At 44.1% G+C, this 20618-nt stretch overlaps 1 protein-coding gene and 1 long non-coding RNA gene across 5 annotated transcripts in view; one reads left to right on the forward strand and one right to left on the reverse strand.

Annotated features, from left to right (window-relative positions):
• CUL1 (cullin 1) overlaps positions 1-11151 on the reverse strand; it is a 51841-nt gene extending 40690 nt beyond the window's left edge. The window contains exons 1-3 of one of the 3 annotated variants that reach the window (XM_030508604.1): positions 10662-10761; positions 7107-7210; positions 6455-6518 (exon numbers count right to left, since the gene is read on the reverse strand). The gene's annotated coding sequence lies outside the window, so the exon portion shown is untranslated. Of the gene's footprint in view, positions 1-6454; positions 6519-7106; positions 7211-10661 lie in introns of all 3 variants that reach the window. The other 2 variants (XM_030508612.1, XM_030508594.2) reach the window with 2 other exon arrangements.
• An 89-nt stretch (positions 11152-11240) lies between these two features.
• The window catches only part of LOC115617759, a 69729-nt gene continuing 60351 nt past the window's right edge, over positions 11241-20618 (forward strand). For both annotated transcript variants that reach the window (XR_003994659.1, XR_003994660.1), the window contains exons 1-2: positions 11241-12065; positions 15775-15906. This is a non-coding gene — a long non-coding RNA (uncharacterized LOC115617759). The remainder of the gene's footprint in view (positions 12066-15774; positions 15907-20618) is intronic.

Here is a 20618-nt window from a genome sequence, read left to right on the forward strand (position 1 = left end):
TTATTTACCCAAGAAATGCAATACTCATCGAACCAATGCCATACAACACCAGCACACAAGTATTTTCAACTCAAACAGAAGCCCATTGAGCATTACCTTTGTTCTAATGCAAACTGCTTGCTTGTTCTTATACTATTTTAAATCAGCTTAAGACATTGGATGATGTTTTATACTCTAGCTCACATACATTTCAAAATTGCTATAGTTGAAGTGACCCCAAAGTATTACCATATCAAAATACTTGGCAAGTTTTTGCCTTGCAATAAGTATACAAAGGCACATCTACTGTTTTCAGTGTTAGGCTTGATATAAAACATACCAAAACCAAACCAAACCCCTCTGGTAATCAAAGAAGTCAATTTATCATTCATATACCCTCTCTTACCAAACAGACAGTTTCACAGATGGGACACTGCAAATGATCCATCCTACAAACCAGGCTTGAGATTCACCTTGAACATGCAAACACACACCTTCTGAAAAGGCATGTAAATGCAAAGCACAGAGCTGAGAATACACCTCCTTCCTGTAAGATACAATCTACATGACTAATCAGATATAAGCACTGGGGCAGGGTGGGGAGACATTTAAAAATGTCTTTAACTTTTTACTACTTTGCCCTAAGTTAAAAAATGTCTCTTGAATCCTAAAGAACGCAACCTCCATTAGCTAGAGTGGAAAAAGACAAGAGAAGTAATTCTATTTTGTCCCTACAATCACTCACACTCACAATTTATGATTTCAGAGACACTTTTTATACCCATGTATCTGCATTGTGTTTACTTGACTTCAGCTGAAGTTACCATTATGAGCTCAAAACTGTAACGTAACATAGCTTAGCTGAGCCATCATCCTGCATGCAATATTTTAGAGCACTGACACTTCTGTCCAGAAGTATTTTAGGTCACTAAATATACAGACTATAAACTAGGCAGATAGTTTATGCATGTAAAGTGACCCAGTCCCTAAAGCAAGACTAGGAGCAAGTGTAATGTCCTTCGCACTTTACATGCTACAAATGTGTAATTAATGAACATATGGAGAATCTGTCTATAGCAAAATGAAACCACACCTACTGCAAAAATTGGTTATTCCAGATATCATACCAGTACAGGAAGAGAAATATTGGAATCTTTTCTCCCTTGTCAATATCAAAGATATTTAAGAGACAAATTATGCAGATTACAATGTTCAGTTCCTCTGTATTATTACAGAATACTGAGTTACATGTAGTGTGAAAAGCTTTAGTTCATCTTATTTTCAACAGAGTTAATTTCGTTATGAGAAGGCGCATGTATACACACATACACTCCTCCTTTCTAAAAGTTGTCTTTAGGTGGTAAAAGCATCCTGCGCAGCATTTAAAAAGTAGCTTAGAGTAGAAGCAAGCATGCTTAATTTGCCAGTAGTTCAATATCCAGTTGTGTAAATTTGGCATAAAGTTTGAGGAGTTGCTACTTTACCTCCCTGACAATGCCTTCGTTCCAGGCTTCAGTGTTCTTCCCACACCCCCTCCTCTATGTGCTACAGCTCTGATCAATCATATCTAAAGTGCTAAAAGAAATACACCCCTACATTACTTCATGTGCTAATGACACAACTGCCACCTGAAAAATAAAACAAAACCCTGGATGTGTTCTTCATAGCTAGAAAGACACCTAAATTTACCTTTATTTTCAAATTTAAGCAGAATATATGGAAGCAACTTGGAAATGCTGTTCTTACACCTTTCTTATTTAAATTATGCATGATCTTGTTCACTAAAAGCCTTTTTAACTGACATGGTTTTAATTTTGGATGCCTGATTACAAGGATTTTTCCAAAACATAAATGACTATTTCTCAGAAGATCACCAAGCAAATTTGGATGTGCTGCTTTTCCACTTCTCTTTACCTATTCTTTTATTAGCTCTTTTACATTCTTCCTTTACTTTATGATTTCAGCTTTCCTCTTGTCTTCCTGTAGCAAACGGTTCCTGCAACTTTTGACTGAGATCTTACTACAGTCATGCAACAGCTAATACAGCCCAAAAAACCCCACCATATACATACTGCCCAAAAATATATACATACTGCCTAAAAAACAAAGGCTGGGTCTAGACTAGACAAGGTTTGCTGATGACAGGGGGTTGGAACTAGATGATCTTAAGGTCCTTTCCAACCCTTACTATTCTATGATTCTATGTATCTGTACAAGCAAACTCTTCCTTCTACAGTTGCAGCTAAGTAAACTTTGGTCATGATTAACATTCCTGCCAACAAGAAAAGTTTCATGGTATTCTTACTGCATTAACATCAACTTTGTAAATAACATCAGGGACTACATCCTTCACACTACTATACAGGTAAAACTTCAGGTTTTGTTTAGCCACCTTGGAGAGAATTCACTTTTTTGCTGTTCAAGTAATCCTTACATCAAAGCTTGGAGACCTACTCCTAAGCAGAAACATCCTTTCTAACCTGAGGTCTCAGGTTTTCCTGTGCTACAAAGAGGATGCAGACCCTCCAGTGTTTTTTAACTGAGCCTGACAGCTTCTTAAAACACTGATTATGCTCAGCTCTTACACCTTGGAAAAAGGAAGGTTGCAGACTAGGAAAAGAGTAACGCTGTGCAGAAATATCAAGATATGAGCACATTGAAGAGAAGGATGAAAGGTTTACACAAGACAAAACACCCTGAGTATTCCCACTATCTGAGAATAATAAATCACATATAAATATCATATATGGATAAAACCTGCATTAAAAAAATACACATAAGCCTTGAAGGACAACGCACATGAAGATACATTTCTTGAATCAGACAGGAAAATGCAGAAAAGGAAAAAGAGGGAGGACAAGCCATGAAAACATAGTTCTAGATACCCAACATTGCCAAGCAGAAGACAGAATAATACACCTCGTTTTCTGAGAAATAAAGAGAAAAAGAAAAAAGAGAAAGCAGCAGTGGCAAGTCATATCAAACGCAATTTAGCAAGAACAAATAGAGAAGACTCTGGAAACTCCCAAATACCTTGGGCCAGTTTAGAGACCACATTGATCCTGCAAGGACAATTCTTACATGGAACCATTTTTCTAAATCTCTTAATAGCTATTAAAACTTTAACTAAATCGAGCATAATAAGCTAAAACACTGAGATCCTACTGATCTCCACCAAGAAAATCTTGGTATGGTCTTACCGTCCACTTCAGACACAGCATGATCTCTGCCAGAACCTGCAGGGCAAGCCTCTGAACCCTGACACAAATGCCCCTCCATTATACCACCACTTAGTGAACCACAACATACAGTTTCATACTGACCTGTTAGACACAAACAGGAATTTACACCTGTAATAATGTCTCCATCCACCTGTAATAATGTTTCCAAAGTTTTCCCATGCTCTTTGGAAGGTGATGGTTCTTATCAGTAACTTTAAAAAGTACTAACATTAACAAGCGCAAAACAAATCTGGCTGGAATCTCTTCCCAACAGCTTGCTAATTTTACAGCATCTTCCATCTTGTTACTTTTGCAAGAGCTCAGCTGATCAAGGCAATGCAGTTTGCCACTTCAACTTATAAATAAAGATTACAGTCACACCGATTCGTCTTGCAAACAGTCTGACATTTTCAGATGTTCAAATATACCACAAGAGCATGGCTTAAGCACTGAAGAGCATCCTCCTATATTCACCTTCATGCTAATGTTTCGTTCAGAAGTGATGAGGACTGCAACTATCATATAGTAGAACAGACTACAAATCAAGGACTGTTGCAGTTACTCACATTCATTTCACAGAATGGATTGGGTTGGAAGGGACCTTAAAGCTCATCTCATTCCAACCCCCTGCCATGGTCAGGGACAACTTCAACTACACCAGGTTGCTCAAAGCCCCATCCAACCTGTCCTTGAACACTTGCAGGGATGATAGTTTTTTTCTTGTCTTCTTTTTAATAAATAAGGTCTACATTAAGTGCACAGATATATTTGCTAACAATCTAGATTCCTACTGTGGTATAAATGCTGCAAACATTGTTAGCAGTGAACAGTACAGCTCTTATATGTTTCATAACATTGACAAAGCACACTTACTTCCACAGCCAGCAAGAAAAAGAACTTTCTCATTAAAGCCCTGAAAGGGATTCATACATGATTTCTCCGATTCAAATTAACAGCCTTAACTCATAGCAAAGAATTTATACCTCACAAAAAGTAAGTTCCACATAAATTCAGCATAATTTTCAGCAAAATTTTAATCTGTTTTGACCTCCGATGACTGCAACTGTGCCTGGTACACAAGTGAAACAGCTTAACTTAATTCTGTAAAAGTTCAAATTGACACACATGCCTAACAGCCACACTTAAATCCTGCTTCATGTTGATTTAGCTTGCACCATTAAGTTTTAAAGCTAAGCCTGCATTAGAACCTAACAAAATCAATTTGATTACTTAAGCATACACACTTTGATTTTATACTACTCCTATTAGTGATGGCACTCCAGCAAAAGGCACGCCATCAGAAACAACAAAACTTTTCCAATATTATCTCTGAAAAAACCACAGTAAGAAAACTGTCTATTTTCTTCAGAAAATGCAGAACTTTTTAAAAAGCATTTTCAATTGCACAGTAAAAGTTTCTCCTTTGGCTACCCAGAAGCAAGCAGAACGTTCGCCCATGACATTATTACCATGAAAAGCAAGATGGAAAGACTAGCAGTCAAAAAAACAAGAACTATTTCCTAGAACCTTCTTTTTCCCCTCAATTTAGTCCTCCAAAACTTTAGATAAAACTTCCAGATGACAGTGAGACTCCACTGCTGTGAGACTAGAGGAGCTTGCAAATTTACATATGAAATTAAATGTAAATTACAGAGCAAGCCAGGGTGAACAAAGGTCACATCAGCAGTCTTCCTTCTGAACTCTAATCCACATTAAGATTGTCCAACCTTAAACACACAGAGCAAGCCAAGTCACATCAGATGCAAAATGAAAATACAAACAAGAAGGTTCTGAGTTCAGCTATGGCTGAAACAGCATCTCTAATAACGCCGGGTTTTATAGCTCCTGCTTTAAATGTTGAAAAATAACTTTTGTTTACCTTTTATATTAATTACTCAAATACATCTGGTCCCATTAGCAAAACCACCACTACCTCCACGAAAATGGGAGAAGCATGTACATGTCTCCAAAGATCAGTGCATTACCAGAGCAGAGTGAGAAGCTGTCCACATGGCAAAAGCTTTCAATCATCGCGATCCTCACCATCCTGTGTGTGAATAAAGTTTCCATCTCTCCTCCATAGTAACACCAAGTTTGAGACATACAGCAACATTAACTAGAGGAAATCTAATGAAATCCAAAGACAAGGAGCATTTTATATCAAGTGTACGTACTTATAACTTAAAGAAAAAACACAAGTCAACGGTGTTGAACTGATATTTGAATTTAGTGCATAACTACTACAAAGACCTCAGAGAAAACATATTTGATCCTTTATTCTTAGTACTGATGTCAAGCAATGCCTCATACCTGCTAGACCAAGCTACCAGTGAACCATACTGACTCCAAACCAGAACCATCAAAAGGGGAAGAAGATAACATTATTTTTTCCTGAGCTTTTGGAAGAATTTCACAAAGTTACACTACTTTGTTCAAGAATCACAGAATGGTTTGGGTTGGAAGGGACCTTAAAGCTTGTCTCGTTCCAACCCCCTGCCATGGGCATGGACACCTTCCACTAGACCAGGTTGCTCCAAGCCTCACACTGCCAGGGATGGAGCAGCCACCGCTTGTCTGGGCAACTTGTGCCAGTGTCTCACCACCCTCAGAGTGAAGAATGTTTTTCCAGTACCGCATCTAAATCTCCCCTCTGTCAGTTTAAAGCCATTCCCCCTTGTCCTGTCACCACATGCCCTGGTAAAAAAAGTCTCTTTTTCTTATAAGCCCCCCCCTTCAAGTACTGAAAGGCCTCAATAAGGTCTCTATGAAACCTTCTTTTCTCCAGGCTGAACAACCTCAACTCTCTCTGCCTTTCTTCACAGGAGACGAATTCCATCCCTCTGATCACTTTTGTGGTCCTCCTCTGGACCTGCTCTAACAGGTCCTTGTCTTTCTTGTGCTGGATGCAGTACTCCAAAGTCGGGTCTCATGAGAGCAGAATAGAGGGGAAGAATCACCTCCCTCAAAATGCTGGTCACACTTCATTTTACAAGTCCACGATACAATTGAAAAAGAAGGTACAGCAATCTTGAGGATAAAATACAAGAGATCCCAACTCTGGCAAAAATTTACATATTACTTTATATCAGTTTCCTGAAGCGCAAAATAGAATTAGCATTTTTCTGTTTTCATAGTAGTCTTCATTTATTTTTTTCAAGGCTCATAGATGAAGAAGGATTTGAAAAATGTTACATTAAATAGAGTGCAATATAATAAATGTTTGGTTTATTTAAAAAAATGTATTTTGTTTTGACCTGTATCATTTATAAGAGGTGAGGTAGCAATATGAAGCAGGTCACTGTTGAGGCATCAGAGGTTCTGTGGGTAAAAAGAAAACTGTCAGAAAATTACCCACTGGAATACACATTATTTCCTAAACCAGCGGTTTTCCCAGCAGCTGTACTACAACTATTCCCTGATCTAACCTCATATAACTACTCATGCTAGATAACGCAACAAGTGTTTAAATCTGACAATATTCTACCTCTGTTGTTACACTAAAGGCTAGAAGTTACAGCACTAAAGTAGAGCATATCAGCTCAGGACAGTTCTATTATCAAGTCATTTCATAGAATGGTATAGGTTGGAAAGGACCTTAGAATCATTTAGTTCCAGCCCCCTGCCATGGGCAGGGACACCTCACACTAGACCATGTCGCCCAAGGCTCTGTCTAACCTGGCCTTGAACACTGCCAGGGGTGGGGCATTTACCACTTCTCTGGGCACCCTGTGCCAGCACCTCACCACCCTCGCAGTAAAGAATTTCTTCCTTATATCCAGCCTGAACTTCCACTGTCATGTCTGCAGCAGAAGTGAACTGCAGTGTTGTAGAAAACATCAAGTCAATGTGTAGTAGTCTTCTACTGAAAAACCTACAACTCTTACAATAAAATAGCAAGTTACTTACGTAGACAAGCTCAACAGCTCTCTATAATTTTCCGACCATTACATTTGCTTGCCTTTTCCTTACTGAAAGTTCTCCTTTAGCAAGTAAGGGAAACTCAATGGTCTCTGTGACAAATCAAAAAGAAAAAGCAGTTTAAGTTTGCATGCTGTATAGCTTACATCTTTCACCTAGGCCTCTCAATGGTGGTTCCCACCACCACTTTTTTACATGGAGATTATCTTGAAAAACACAGTAATTAGAAGTTTTTATTAGTTTACAATGCTAGCACCTAAGCAGTCTGTTTAAAGCACGTTCTCGCATTCCTAAAGCATATGTAGAACTTCCAAGACCAAATTTTCCACACTCTTCTTTCTTCCAGCTCTGCACAACAGGAAGACTGTATCAACCTGGAAGCTGCTGGGGCTGCCTGTGCACGTCCTCCTGGCATGCCCATCCAAGTGGGACACATACCCTGTTCTCCTGATGCACACAGACAGACCCTGTTGGACAGCATGGGAAGTACAACAGAAGCACTGATGCAGCCACCTTATACCTCAATCCAGTTCTGCCCTCAGTGAGTTAGAAAATCGTGGTTGAAAAGCGTACTCCACATGATATCGGTATCCACCTGTAACGCACTGACAACTTCTTACTAGGACAACCCTCTCACTTCACATTCATGATGCAAATTTTTGATGTTGAGAGTGGTATAAGAGCAAGGGGGACATCTTTAAAGCTGTTTCATCCACTTGGAATTCTTTTTAAGGAAAAAAAAACAACCCTAAACTTAATGCCAAGATGAAGACTCCAGATATACCCAATTCACACAACCACTGACACCCAGGATGTGACTCATCATTAAGCTGGGCCCTACCGAAATAATTGTGAGTACACAAAACTAAGCACTACTTGAGAAACACAGCAGATGAAAAGTAAGTATTTGGAGATCTTAACATATAAGTCATAAGAAAACACTTTTTAAGCTGAATATCTGAGGTAACTTTCTCAAAGGACTCAGTATTGTTTTCATAACAATACAGTTAGAATGTAAGAGCTTGCACCAAGGCTAAGAATAAGCTAAATTCACCTCCAAATCAGTATCCAGACAAAGATGTGCACCAACCTAGCTTAAATCAATTTAAATGATTTAAATTAAAGCAACGCAATCTTCTCATGCCGACAGTCTATGTAACAGGCCCATGTTTATAAGGCAAGTTCAAACCACTGTATAAAGGACAAAGGTGGAAGATGACTCATTTAGTTAAGCGAGCACAACTATTTTGTCAGTCAAGGATTGGGGTGCATATGCCTCATTTAAGTGCCAAAACTAAGAAACTTCTCTATGTGACCCCTGGATAGGCAATGAAAGTCTCCTCCAGAGGGATAATTCAGGTCAGAAGCCTAGTTCAGTTGCTCTAAGTGTTGTCAGGTTACAAGGACTTGCGTGTACTCAGTTGAGAAAAGAAGAAGGTGTCAACGCTAGGCACTGAACCTGGATTCTAGAGTTCAGTGTATAAATTACTCCCAAGATCACAGATGTTCTCCATGCTTCCATGAGACAACCAAGTCCAGTGTTTCATCTGCACCTCAAACATATGGCGATGATATGACTCCAAAATGCAACCAATCTTAAGAACCACAGCAGCTAAGGAAGATGTAAAATAAGAAGTTGGGCAGCAAATGCTGAGAAGCAAGAGAAGCCACAAAGCAGGGGGGAAAAGTTTTCCTTTTAGTAGAGTCACCAGCAGAGATGCGAAGTGTCAATCCAACAGACACCTAACCACCAATAGACAACGTTACCACAGTTCACCATGAGCATGTCCGGAGTAAAAAACTACGCACCAGGGTACCTATGAAATATCTTACTACTCCTCTAAAGAGGATGCATCCCAAACACACCCCATATCAACTAAGTAACAATTCACAATATGGTATTACAAACAATATTTGGCCTAATTTCAGTTACGTGGCCATGGACCATTCCTCCTAGTCTTGCCCAAAGGATTTCCAAGACAGAAATCCTTTTTTCCCTCCGGACTAGCATCAGGGTATGTGTGTATTAAGGGGGAAGTATATGATTACATATGAACACATACAGTGGGAAAAGGTTGTTGAGAAGTCGGTAAGAAAACAAATGAAAACAAGATAAGGTAAACCAAGTAAGTAATCTGTGTCCTTTTAGTGCTGACTAACAAACATACAGATATACTAGGGTTAAATTCCTTTCTCCTCAAAGGCACAGCTGGAGGATTTAAATACAAAGTGGGGGAGACAGCACGCAAGTCTACAAAGGAAAGGAGTATGTGGAAAGGAAAGCATATTAGGTGAGATCACAAGGAAAGTTTTAATGACAGGAAAATAAGATCAGAAAGGCAAAAAAACATGATGAAGGAAAGAGTTACTGGGAGGAAGAAAACTGAAAGGGGACAGGTAATAGGGGAATAATGATGGTGATGGAATATAACTTGAAAATAAAAAAGCATGGGAAAGGATCCCAGTAAGTAAAGTTAGCTTTTAGTGGCAAACTCACTGGGAAGCAAAGGAGGCGATTATTCACAATGACAAAAAAAAAAAAAAGCAGGACTAGTAATCTGGATGGAGGCAACAAATGCACAAAGGCAGACAGATAAAAGGTTACAGGGGGCACCTTCCCTGGTAAGGCCACAACAGTAGGTGGCAACAAGGGGAGGAAGCCTGGTGCACAGTCCTTGACAGTGAAAGAAACCTGGAGAAGGTGACAAGGAGGAGCCGGGGGGAATATCCCCCAGCCACAACAGTACTGGGGACACAGGTGAGTTTCTCTAGGTACAACCAAACAGCTCCTGGACAGTCCCAAGTGTCACTAGAGCTCTGGGGATAGCTGGGATACAAGAAGATGAAAGGAGGCAGCGCAGAGGACAGGGAGGACAGCAGGCACGTGAACACCCTAAAACAGTGCCCAGTGAGGTCACGGACAAAAGCTCATGGGCAGCAGAGAGCAGGGCCTGGGATGGCTGGGGTGAGCAGTCCCGGGGCCGGGGGCTGAGCGAGGGCTCGGGGCTGCGGGAGGCCGGGCCCGAGGTCTACGAGCCCTCGGGGCGGGAGAAAAAGGCAAGGGGCAGCCACCGAGGCGACCCCGGCCACGCGGGTCCGCGGTCACGGCAGAGGGCAGGGAGGCGGAAGGGAGAGCTGGGGCCGGGCCGGAGAGAGGGAGGGAGGGAGCGGGCAGGCCGGGGCAGCCGGCGGGGCGGGCTCCCGCGCCCCAACGGGGGCGATGCATTCCGAGTGCGCAGTTAGCGGCCTCCTCGCTCCAGCCCGGCCCGCGGTTCCCGGGGCCGGATCCGCCAGCGGGCCAGACGAGAGCTCCCACCGCCTCCCTCACTCCGGAGCCAGGTGCGCGCCCGGGAGAAGAAAGGCGGGCGGGCGGGCGGCCCGGGCCCGGCCTCCCCTTGCCCCGCTCTCGCTCCCCGTAGCGTGACTCAGTGCCGGGCCCCGCTCCGCCAGGCCCGCGCGGCCTCGGCCCAGCAGAGCCGCCACCTCCTCCCGCGCCCGGCCCGGCCTCGCTGCGACACAACGCCGCGGCCTCCCCGCACTCACCAGCATCGCGCGTCCCGCAGAGTCAGGCCGCGTCCGCCCGCCCCTTCCGCCTCCGCCAGGCCCGGATCTGCCGCCGCCGCCGCTGCCTGCCCCCCCCCCCACCCCAGCGCGGCCCGGAGAGCGCTGAGGCGCCGCCCCTCGCCGCCAGCCCCGCCCTGGCAGGGCCCGGCTCGCCCCGCCCCGGCTCCTGGAGCCGCGGGGAGATCTTGGGGTCCGCAGGGAGTTTGAGTCTGCAGGTGATCGTGACGGGAGGGACCATCCGCTCCCTCCCTCCGCTCCCCTGAAGGCGAGCGAGGGACCCCGCGGAGGGAGGGCGCTGTAGCGGCAGCGCCGCGGGGCCTCTCTCCGCCGGCCGGGCCGGGCGAGCTCGGGGTGACCTGGACCCGGCCGCGTCCTCGGCCGCTCCCTCCCGGGAGAGGAGCTGGGGCAGGTCGGGGCCTGGCCCAGCCGCGCTGCGGCACCCGCGGGGTCCGGGCGCCGTCTCCCGGCAGAGGTTGGCGGAGCTGGGGGGCCGGCCCCTTCGCGGCCGGAGACCGGCCAACCGCCATCTCCTCACCCGCCAGGCCCCTGCCCGAGGGGCCATTGCTCCGAGCCCTCCCGAGGTTATTCCAGTGCCAGAAGAGCTGTTGGATTCTGTCAGGATGACACCATTATTAGACATGCTAAGACTTTCCTCCATCCATAACTACGCAGCTGCTTCTGTAATTATGAGAAATGTGAGTTTCTGGTGTGTCCTGGACAGACTGAGCTCAGTCGCTATTTGAGCTCCCAGTCCTGGAGCCTGAGTGGATGGCACAGCTGTGCATTAACAGCTTGTCTTGTGTCGAGCAAGTGTTAAACCAAGCTGCGAGGCTCTCCTCTGAATTACTCACATCAAGAGCCATTACCTCGAGGTGAACAGTGAAAACTTTGATGGTGATTAAAGCGTGACCGTCATAAGGACCTAGTTAGAAATCTTGCTGTAATTGTGAATTTCAGCTTCGTAAGAAAACATCTTGGCAAACGACATTGCAGAGAGAAGAACACAGTAGAAATTGAAAGAAAGGAAGTTTTATTCAGCTGTGAGCTGATTGGAGGTCGTGTGAAGGTCTGACTGATGCAGGGATTAGTACTTACATGAACCTGTTTGCCACCTATGAACAAATTTAACCAAAATACCTAGTGTAGGTAACCTTAATTTATGATAATAAAATACGAACTTCCAAGCATATTTGCATCACTTATGTGGACTGCAAGTGGGACAGTAAATTTTTCCTTGTAATAGTATGAAATCGATGACACAAAATCATCATTAAGAAGACAGGTTTCAGAAAAGTAATGTTTTGGAGTCGGTGCTGTCTTCTTTATTGCTGAGGACTCTGGAATTAACGCTGTTGGAGCTCTGCTGCAAAGGAAAAGAATGAGGTTTGTATATCCTTGGTATGCTGTGCTGAGGTTCTTTGCACTGTACTTACACAAACCATGCTGATTTTCCCTGTTGAAAATTCGGATTCTGATCTGGCTTATACCAGGAGACATTTAAAGCAACTCAAATGAGGTCATAAAAAGTTCTTACCCTTTACATTAGTATAAACAGTTTAATCCAAAAAATGCAGTAGCTTCAGAGGAAAGGAAAGAGAAACAGGAGAAGCAATAGGAAGAAGCAGATTTCTGCCCTCTGCAAAATACTTCACTTGCATCCTGGTTCCACCAGCTGTACACCAGTTTTGAAAATTGGCCTTCGCAAAGCTAATGGGCCTTAGTCATGTAAATGCTTGAAAAGTTATTTCCCTGTATAGTAACGCCTTACTGCTGCACAGCTTACTGAAGTGGACACAAGCAAAGTCATTGACACAGCTGTTCTAATGAAATAGTGCTGACTAAGCACCCGAGAAGCACTGTCTGAGGAACTGGTTTACTGTGCAGCAGGGACACTGTGTCAGCCTGCTGGGTGGCATCGCAATGCTTTTATTAATTTTGCGCATGTAGACATACTTTGCAAATACCATTCCTAGGCATGACTAAATTTCTGGCTTGCTAAGGTTCGTAAGTTGTGCTAGAGGATGGTTTGTGTTAGTCATGCTGGATGCTGCGTCAGCATGGCCAGTTCTGCATGGTGTGTTACAGACTGGGAAGAGTGAGGGCAAATGAAAGAGTCTGTGGGAGAGAGGAACCAAATCCAGAGGAGGGTGGACTGATTGTAAAAAATAAGGACTCATTTTTCAGTCTTGGAAATAATATACCACATTTTACACCAGTTGTGTTTACATAGAGGTAAAGCCATCATTGTTTTAAAATCCTTAAAGATTAGAGCCATGGGTGAGCAAGTAAAGTGGAAGAGAAATGACAGGAAGAGAAAAAAATATGGGGAGAAAGAGGGTCTGAATTAGCACCATCTTGCAGTAGACTGGTTTTTTGCTTTCGTGATTAACTGCAGTACAAGCTTGAGATTGACAGTTTGGAGTGTTAAAGGTTTGGGGTTTTTTTGTTCTCCCCTAGGATTGCATTATGATTTACACACTTAAGAGAGGCGAGGCACAGTTCTCTGATTTTATTCATGGTGGTGGTAGCTTCATTGGCACTCTGAAAAGATAGGCCTTACTGGACAATTTAGACATAGTGCATAACATGGCTCATTCATACATCCATTGAAAGAATTCCAATATCAGGATAAGTAGTAACAGAGAGTTAAGGGAATTGAATGCCGAAATAAATATTACCAAATTACCCAAAGCAGAACGGCTGATGCATTTTAAATTATCCAATGGAATTGATATAGTTTGCATGAAAGGAGAGAAGCTTCCGCTAGAAATTTGGGTAGCCAAAATCTCAAGGACAGACTTCATGAGATAAATCCACTCTGTTTTTACTGAAGTGAGTTTGTAGTGCTACTGAGAGGGGCCTGTGTTGGAAGTAACTTGCAGGTTTCGCACTTGTTGCATCAGCAATGAATCAGCAGACATCAAGCAAGAAAATTATCATGACAATGTTTGCTGTCAGTGCAAGTAGGAAGCTCATTTGCAAAGAGGAAAAGCCTGAGTCATTCAAAGACACAGAGGTGCAGTGGCTGCTAGTATATTACTACTATCAGGAGGCTGGATGGATGGGGAGGGATACTTTCCCGGCTAGTTATATCTACAGTGATCATCTGAAAACAGTAATTGTATCACACCCTTAATACAGCTAGGAAGACAGGCTAGTAAGGGTAGATGGTAACCAGATTTTTTTGCCACATTCTTATGAAATATGAGTTCTGTTGTGCTGCCAAAGCACCAGTGACTCAGGCTGGCAAATAAAACAAAACAAAAACCAACAGAGAGAGAGAGAGGAAATATTGCAAAAGTGCTTAACCAAACAACATGACGAACCTGCTTTTTGGAATTTACTGGCTCTGTAAGATACACAGAAGTAGTGAATGCAGTCATACACACCACATGATGATGTATTACGTAAACTATAGCCAGCTTGAATATAAACACATTTTTCTTTGATTATGATATTGACCCCAAAGAAAAGAAGAAAAAAGAATCCAAAACACAGAAGCCCACACCACTGTATTAGACTCTACCTTGTAAATAACAGTTTTGGAGAACTAGGTAAAGAAAATTCCTGTATGACATTAGCTAGCCTGGATGCAAAGTTCTGTTAGACACCGAGATTGTTACTACTGTTCACAGAGAATATATAATGAGAGGACAGATAACAGCAGAGAGGTCACTGCTATACTTGTACCTGTCCTGAAAGTTAGTGTAGAGACTATGCCTCACTTAACAGGAGAATACTCTTCCCATGTAGCACTTTGGTTGTACTAGCATGAGCCTAAATGTGCATTGCAGAAGTGATGGGGAGCTATTATGCTGTTCAGGTGGGACATGGGAACTCCTGACCGTAAGCTCAAATTTACTAATAGTTTGAGATTGCTTAACTACAGCTGCCTTTTGTTTTTCAGCTAATACATTTGCCAAAACCAGCAAGGATTGTCTTGTTAAGAGATAGCAGTGTTATGAAGGCTGACATAAGGAATACACGCTGACTGTGTATTCCTAATCTTTTTTATTCATATGCATTACCTCTCTAGAACCACAAAATATCCTTCTCTTGTATCTTTCAATATCCATGACTAATGTCAGGTGGAGAATCCCAAAACAAAGCAAAACTGAGATGAAGTGCTTAAATGGTATCGGCTACTTCTGTGCTGGTTTATTGGTGTTAATGAGTAGCATCAAGTCTGCCACTTACTGGTCACTTTGACAGCATAGACCTTAATGAAGCAATACAATCACTGCTAGTAATGCCCAGCTGTTCCTGTAGATACTGTACTGCAGACCTAATGCTTGTATTTGGTAACGGTTGCATGGCTGTTTTGAACATCTTTTGCTTTTTCTGTTAGATCCATTTTCCTCAGTGATTCGGTCAAGAGTATTTGGCTAAACTCATAAGTGGTGGTTCCCCATTTTAAAGGCCTTATTCCTGCTTTTGAGCTGAGCACAGTTTGCTCTCTAGCTCTGAGAAACCTCTGTTGCTTGAGCTAGCGAGGAATGATTTTACCCTTCCTGTTCCTTCTTGGGGCTTGCAGGCTAAGATATAGGAAATACAAGCCAAAGTCTTTGGGAAAGGGATTTGTGGTTGTGTACAGTATTTGAAGATGTTGCAAAGAGGCTACCAATTTCTACAGCTTTTCTGTGGAGTGGAAAATTTGAGTTTCAGGATTGGCCATCATTGGTTGTAAATCAGTCTTGGTCTCACAGTCTATCATAAATGTTTGTACAAACTGAGAAGAAAGATCTTCTCTTCCAAATTCAAAGGTGCCTGAGGGAATCTGTCAGTGGCAGATGATATCTCAGTACTCTACTTCTTGTGCTATGAATGTTTGCCAGAAGGTAAAAAGCATTTTGCAGAGGTCAGATTGTTCTTCATAAAGACCAACCTCTGCATGTAGAAGACAGGCAGCGCTATATATTGAATAAAACCACACAAATATGCACAAATGTGGTAACCTTTAGTTAATCTGCTACTCCTTTTATAGCCACAGGCCAATGTTAAATGTGTCAAGCACTCCTGATGGCTGTATCATCAGGAATGGCACAGGACAGTAGCTCTCCTCAAGACTTCTGATTTTGCTTTTCTCTTCCAGGTGTATTTCACCTGAATGATTGCTTCAGAGGTTTGCAGCAGAATAAATTCCAGCATGAGAAGAGTTGAGTTAGAAGGGACCTACAATGATCACCTAGCCTAACTGCCTGACCACTTCTAATCGAATCTCAAGGTAGGATGTGGAGGTTTTATGCGATATGTAGTATCACAGGATTGTACGTGAAGCACCATTGCCCATCCAGAGCAAAGACGAACTATGTATCTTTGGATGGAAGATGAGCAAATCTCCACCTTGTTCCCAACTTTAAGATATTTAAAATTCCAGAATGGAGAATATTTGTTTGCACATCCAAAGGCACATGTCTGCTCTGGGAATTAGTAATGAAAAAAAGATGGTGGCAATTATTTTTTTTTTCTACTTCTCAATAATTTCTAGATTAAATGCTTTCAAGCTGAAGTGGTCTCTTTCTGCTAATGCCTCTGCTGTGTACTGTGGAAAATCATGCACTGAGTCACTGCCTTTCCTTTTTCCATCCTCTTCTTCACTGCACTGGAGGTTTCTTCTGGGCCTGAGAACCCAAGACTCAGAATTGTTTTAACTTGTTAGAGCTCTTTAAAGCTATGTAGGAGTTTTTACAGACTGAAAAACAACCTTGGTTATGCTTCTCATTATTTTTATTTTTATAAAGCAGAACTATGAGCTTCACTGATACCTAGTAAAAGATGTATTCCTTTTGTTTGTTGGTTTTCTGCAGTGGTTTGATATTTTGTGGTGACGTTTATAGAGGCATCTGTTCACAGACACAACATGCGTATTGAAGGAAATTGCAGTTCTGCATGAGCATTGTTCGTATGGGAACTCTGCTTTTCAGGCTTAACTTGTGAAATTGCTTCTACAGGGAGGAGAAGTCTCACAGGAGCACACTCCTGCAAATCACAGCTCAGCTTTTCAGGCTCAGCAGATTCAAAACAAGAGTTTATGCTTCCTGCATGCTTCCTCAGGCTGAAACTTCAGACCTTCCAAAGCTCGCTTTCCTTGCTTTGATCCCTTTTAGATGTTTCACAGATCACCTTCTCTTTTAGGGGAATTAGTTTCTCTCTAATCAGTACTGGGTTTAGCCACTGTACACAATTCATACAAGCAGGAAAGTCTAGTAAGGAACATCATAGAAGATTGTTCATAATGTATTTAAATGCTGATAAGCTTGTGATTTTCCTTCAGTGTCATGATACTTCAGAGTTTATATGCTTAAAGCTTATGGTTTAGGTCTTGCTGTAGAGTTTTTTTGTGGAATAATGATAGGCAGGGGAAATATTTGTATCCCAACTTCTCACCAGCTTGACAGGTAAACCCAGTCATTTATAACAATGACAAAGGGATGATTTGTAGTAATCTGATGCATTATCTGCATATATCAGTGCATGGCATCAGTGTAACACAGATGTTGCAGGAATGGTAAGAAGAGAGGTAGTTTGCATGGACAGGAAAACAGATGATACCTGGAAAGCTTTCTGGAGTGTGGCCCGTGCTGCAGAAATTTGATATTTGTGGTATGAGTCTGTGGGTAACTGTGACAGGGACAGGAGCTCCAGCAGCTCTTGGGGTGTTACAGGCTTGCAGAGTGCTCTTTCTGTATGGAGACCATTGGTAATGGGGCTGACATTGGCACCATGAATGGACATGCTAGGCAGTGTCAAAAGACACTGATCCTTTGCCTAGGAGAGCAAAACTCGTCAGCCCTGCCCTTTACTGAGCACACAATGTGTTTCTCTAACAGAGAGAAGAGGTTTCAATCCATCTCCTCCTTTTCCCCACAGCCCAGCTCTTCTCCCAGTTAGGAAGGTCACTATTTCTTGATCCTTTACTTGTTGAGCCCACCCTTCCCTTTTGGTACTAGCTCAGGACATCACATGAATCAGCACAAGCTGACCATTCATGGCTTCTCCTGTTTCCTGCCTTTGCTATGAACAGCTCTTTCAAGAATGTTGCTGCTGCAGTTCTTCCCAGCTTGTCTCCCCTTGCCCTGGCTGCAGCTCTGCTGTTTCTAAGTGGTGTCCCCAGCACATGCCCTCCACTGGACTTCTCAGTACTGCTGTGATGTGAGGGTTTATTTGCACAAATCCAGGAGACAGGTATAGATACAGACATAGATATACGTATAGATACTGATATGTATGTGCTTGTGTGTGTGTATTATTTTTTGCTGGTTGTTTCAAAGAGGTGATCATGCTCGTTTTGTATCAGGAGTGGGCAGAGGCAGTAGCATCTTGTACTGTTGATGTGAATTATGGTGTTTTGCCTAAAAGAACAGTTTGTTCAGACAGACACAAACATTTCCTCATTTCAGATAAGAACCCAGCTGGGGCTGTCTTCTGCAGCCTACATCAACATCCCCAATAACAAACCCAGTGACTTTCCCTTTTTTCCCAATAGACTACTCAAGAAATAAGCCTTGTGGGAGAGAGACCAAAAGTCCTGCATTACAAGGATGTGGACAAACTTACTGGGGTTATTTATCATCAATCTCTCAATTTTTACCCTCTATACATTACCCTTTCCTTCAGTGGTATTTAGCTGAGGTGTTTTAAACTGGTCTAACACAACTGAATCAGTTGCTTGCTTTTCCTGGGTGTTGCAGGGAAAGCCTGTTCAGTCCACGTGGCTCAAAGCAAATTGGGATCCAAGCGCTTTACTGATCTGTCAACAACATGAAACTAAGCAGCAATCAGTGAAGTGTTGCATTCAAGATCAATAGTAGTAATACAACAGGTAAACCCCCAAACTAGGCACTAACGTTAATAAACACCAGCAGATTCCTAAATACCCTCTGTAAGGAATGCGAGAGATTTCTGAAGTGCCACAAGCCTTTCCATAGGTAAGGCAAGTCTTGTGCAAAGCCCTGGTGAGAACTCGCCTGTACTACTGTCCTGCGTTCAGCAGTAGCAGTCATTTTTTCTCCTTTTAGTAGCTGGTGCACAACAACCACTAAGGACATTCTCATTCCCAGGTTCAAGAAACATAAATTCTGCCTGGGATGAAGGCAAACAAAGAGTAAGCAGCTGATTAGGGGCATGGGGGGACTGCAGAAGAAGATTATGAGCACGAGCAAGACAAAGGCTGAGAGGGCTGCCATCGCTTTCGTCATATGAAGGATGAAGGCCAAAGGAGGAAAAGAGCTACAAAGCGCAAGGAAAAAGGTGGTTGAGAACGGGAAACAGTTAAGAACACAAAAGAATTCAGGACTCCTTTCCAAGATGACCTCACCATAGCAGGGTAGTGGCAAATGTCCCTTGGTGCATTGGTAAGGAATAGTGAGGAAATCCTTCATGCTCTCTACGTCTCTGTAAAGTTAATGCAGAGGAAACCAGAAACCTTTATTTCACCTCGGCATCCCCATATTCAAAGGAATGTCTGTGGTATAAATGCCTTTTCCATAGCCTGAACATGCACATTGCTTTACAGGCACACCCAGCAGCTGTGCCCAGAGCATGGCCACCAAGGGCAAGGACAGCCCCTGGGCCTCCTGGGCACAGGCACTGCCTCGGGGCCAGCACCCCAAAGGCTTCCTCCGAAGGATGCTGGGCCGAGGGGCAGCGGGAGGGGCTGGGCATGGGGGGCCCCGTCACCCCCATGTCACTGTGACACCACCTGGCAATGCAGCGGTCACAATGCCCCGGGACAGGATAAAAAGGAGCAGCCTCCTGTGTCCCCTGGCAGAGATGGCCCAGGGCAGCCCGAGGACATCCGAGAAGAAGTCCTTGAGGAGCTGGTGGAGTTACTTGGAGGGGCCTTCAGGGAAGAAGACCAGCGCCTGGTCGAGGCTGCTGGAGGCCAGATCTTGGCGGTACCAGCTTCTTAGCTCATGGGAGACACAGCAATCCTTTGAATTTGGATAGCTGTCGCCAGACCACAGGAATGCCTTTTTGAGGAGCACTGCAGAGCTCACCATCCTCATCCCCCACGGAGCCAGGGACAGCAGCCGTAAGCAAAGGGATGCAGAGACGTTTCCAGGGATCCCAGCACTTTGGAGCAGCCACTGGTGCCCTGCCAGGCATAGGGAGGGAGGATTCTTGCCCACAGGGTCGATCAGACCAGTGGCCTTTGGCCACTCTCAGCAGCCGCTGAGGTGGCTCCACATTGAGGGAGAATAGGGGTTGGGGATCTCTGGGGAGGCGTGACCAAGCTTTGGACCAGGAGCAGGCCCTGCTCACATGCTCAGGGATAGCCGATTGCCAGTGTTGGGGTCAGGAAGGAATTTTCCCCCGGGCAGATTGGCACTGGTCCCGGGGGTTTTTTGCCTTCCTCTGAGCATTGAGCAGGACCAATTGTCAGGGCTCCTCTGGTCCATTCTGGCTGCTCGTGCACCACGAAGGTGGCCCCTCGTGTCCTGCAGCTGGGGGGGGAAGGCTTTTTTTCCCCCACAGAGGCCTGCGAGTGTCCCCGGGGGTTTTTTGCCTTCCTCTGCAGCGGTGAGCCAGCCCCTTGACAGGGCTGCTGCTCCTGCTCCGTGCAGGTGGCCCCTCGTGCCCCGCATCCGGGGGGAGGAAGCTTTCCAGACTCCCAGGGTAGCCCCTGGGGGTTGCTGATTGTCCTTTGTAGCATTGAGCACAGCCCCTTGTCAGGGTCCTTCGGGCTCGGTTCTTGCTGCTGCTTTCGCACCTCCAGGGCACCACTCGTGCCCTGGCGCTCTCTGGCTCCATTGCCCAGCGCAAGCTCGGAGCGGGAGCGAGCTCTGCTCTTCCCTTGGCTCTGTTCCCTGGGGGTTCTCGCTTGTGCACAGCAGCTTGTGTTTGGAAGGGCTCCATCCTTGCTGCCCATCAGCAGGTGCCACTTTCCAGCTCTCCCTGCGTGCAACGCCAGCGCCATGCAGGCACGAGAGCACT

The sequence above is a fragment of the Strigops habroptila genome, chromosome 1 (assembly GCF_004027225.2).
Source record: "Strigops habroptila isolate Jane chromosome 1, bStrHab1.2.pri, whole genome shotgun sequence".
Classification (NCBI taxonomy): Eukaryota; Metazoa; Chordata; class Aves; order Psittaciformes; family Psittacidae; genus Strigops; species Strigops habroptila.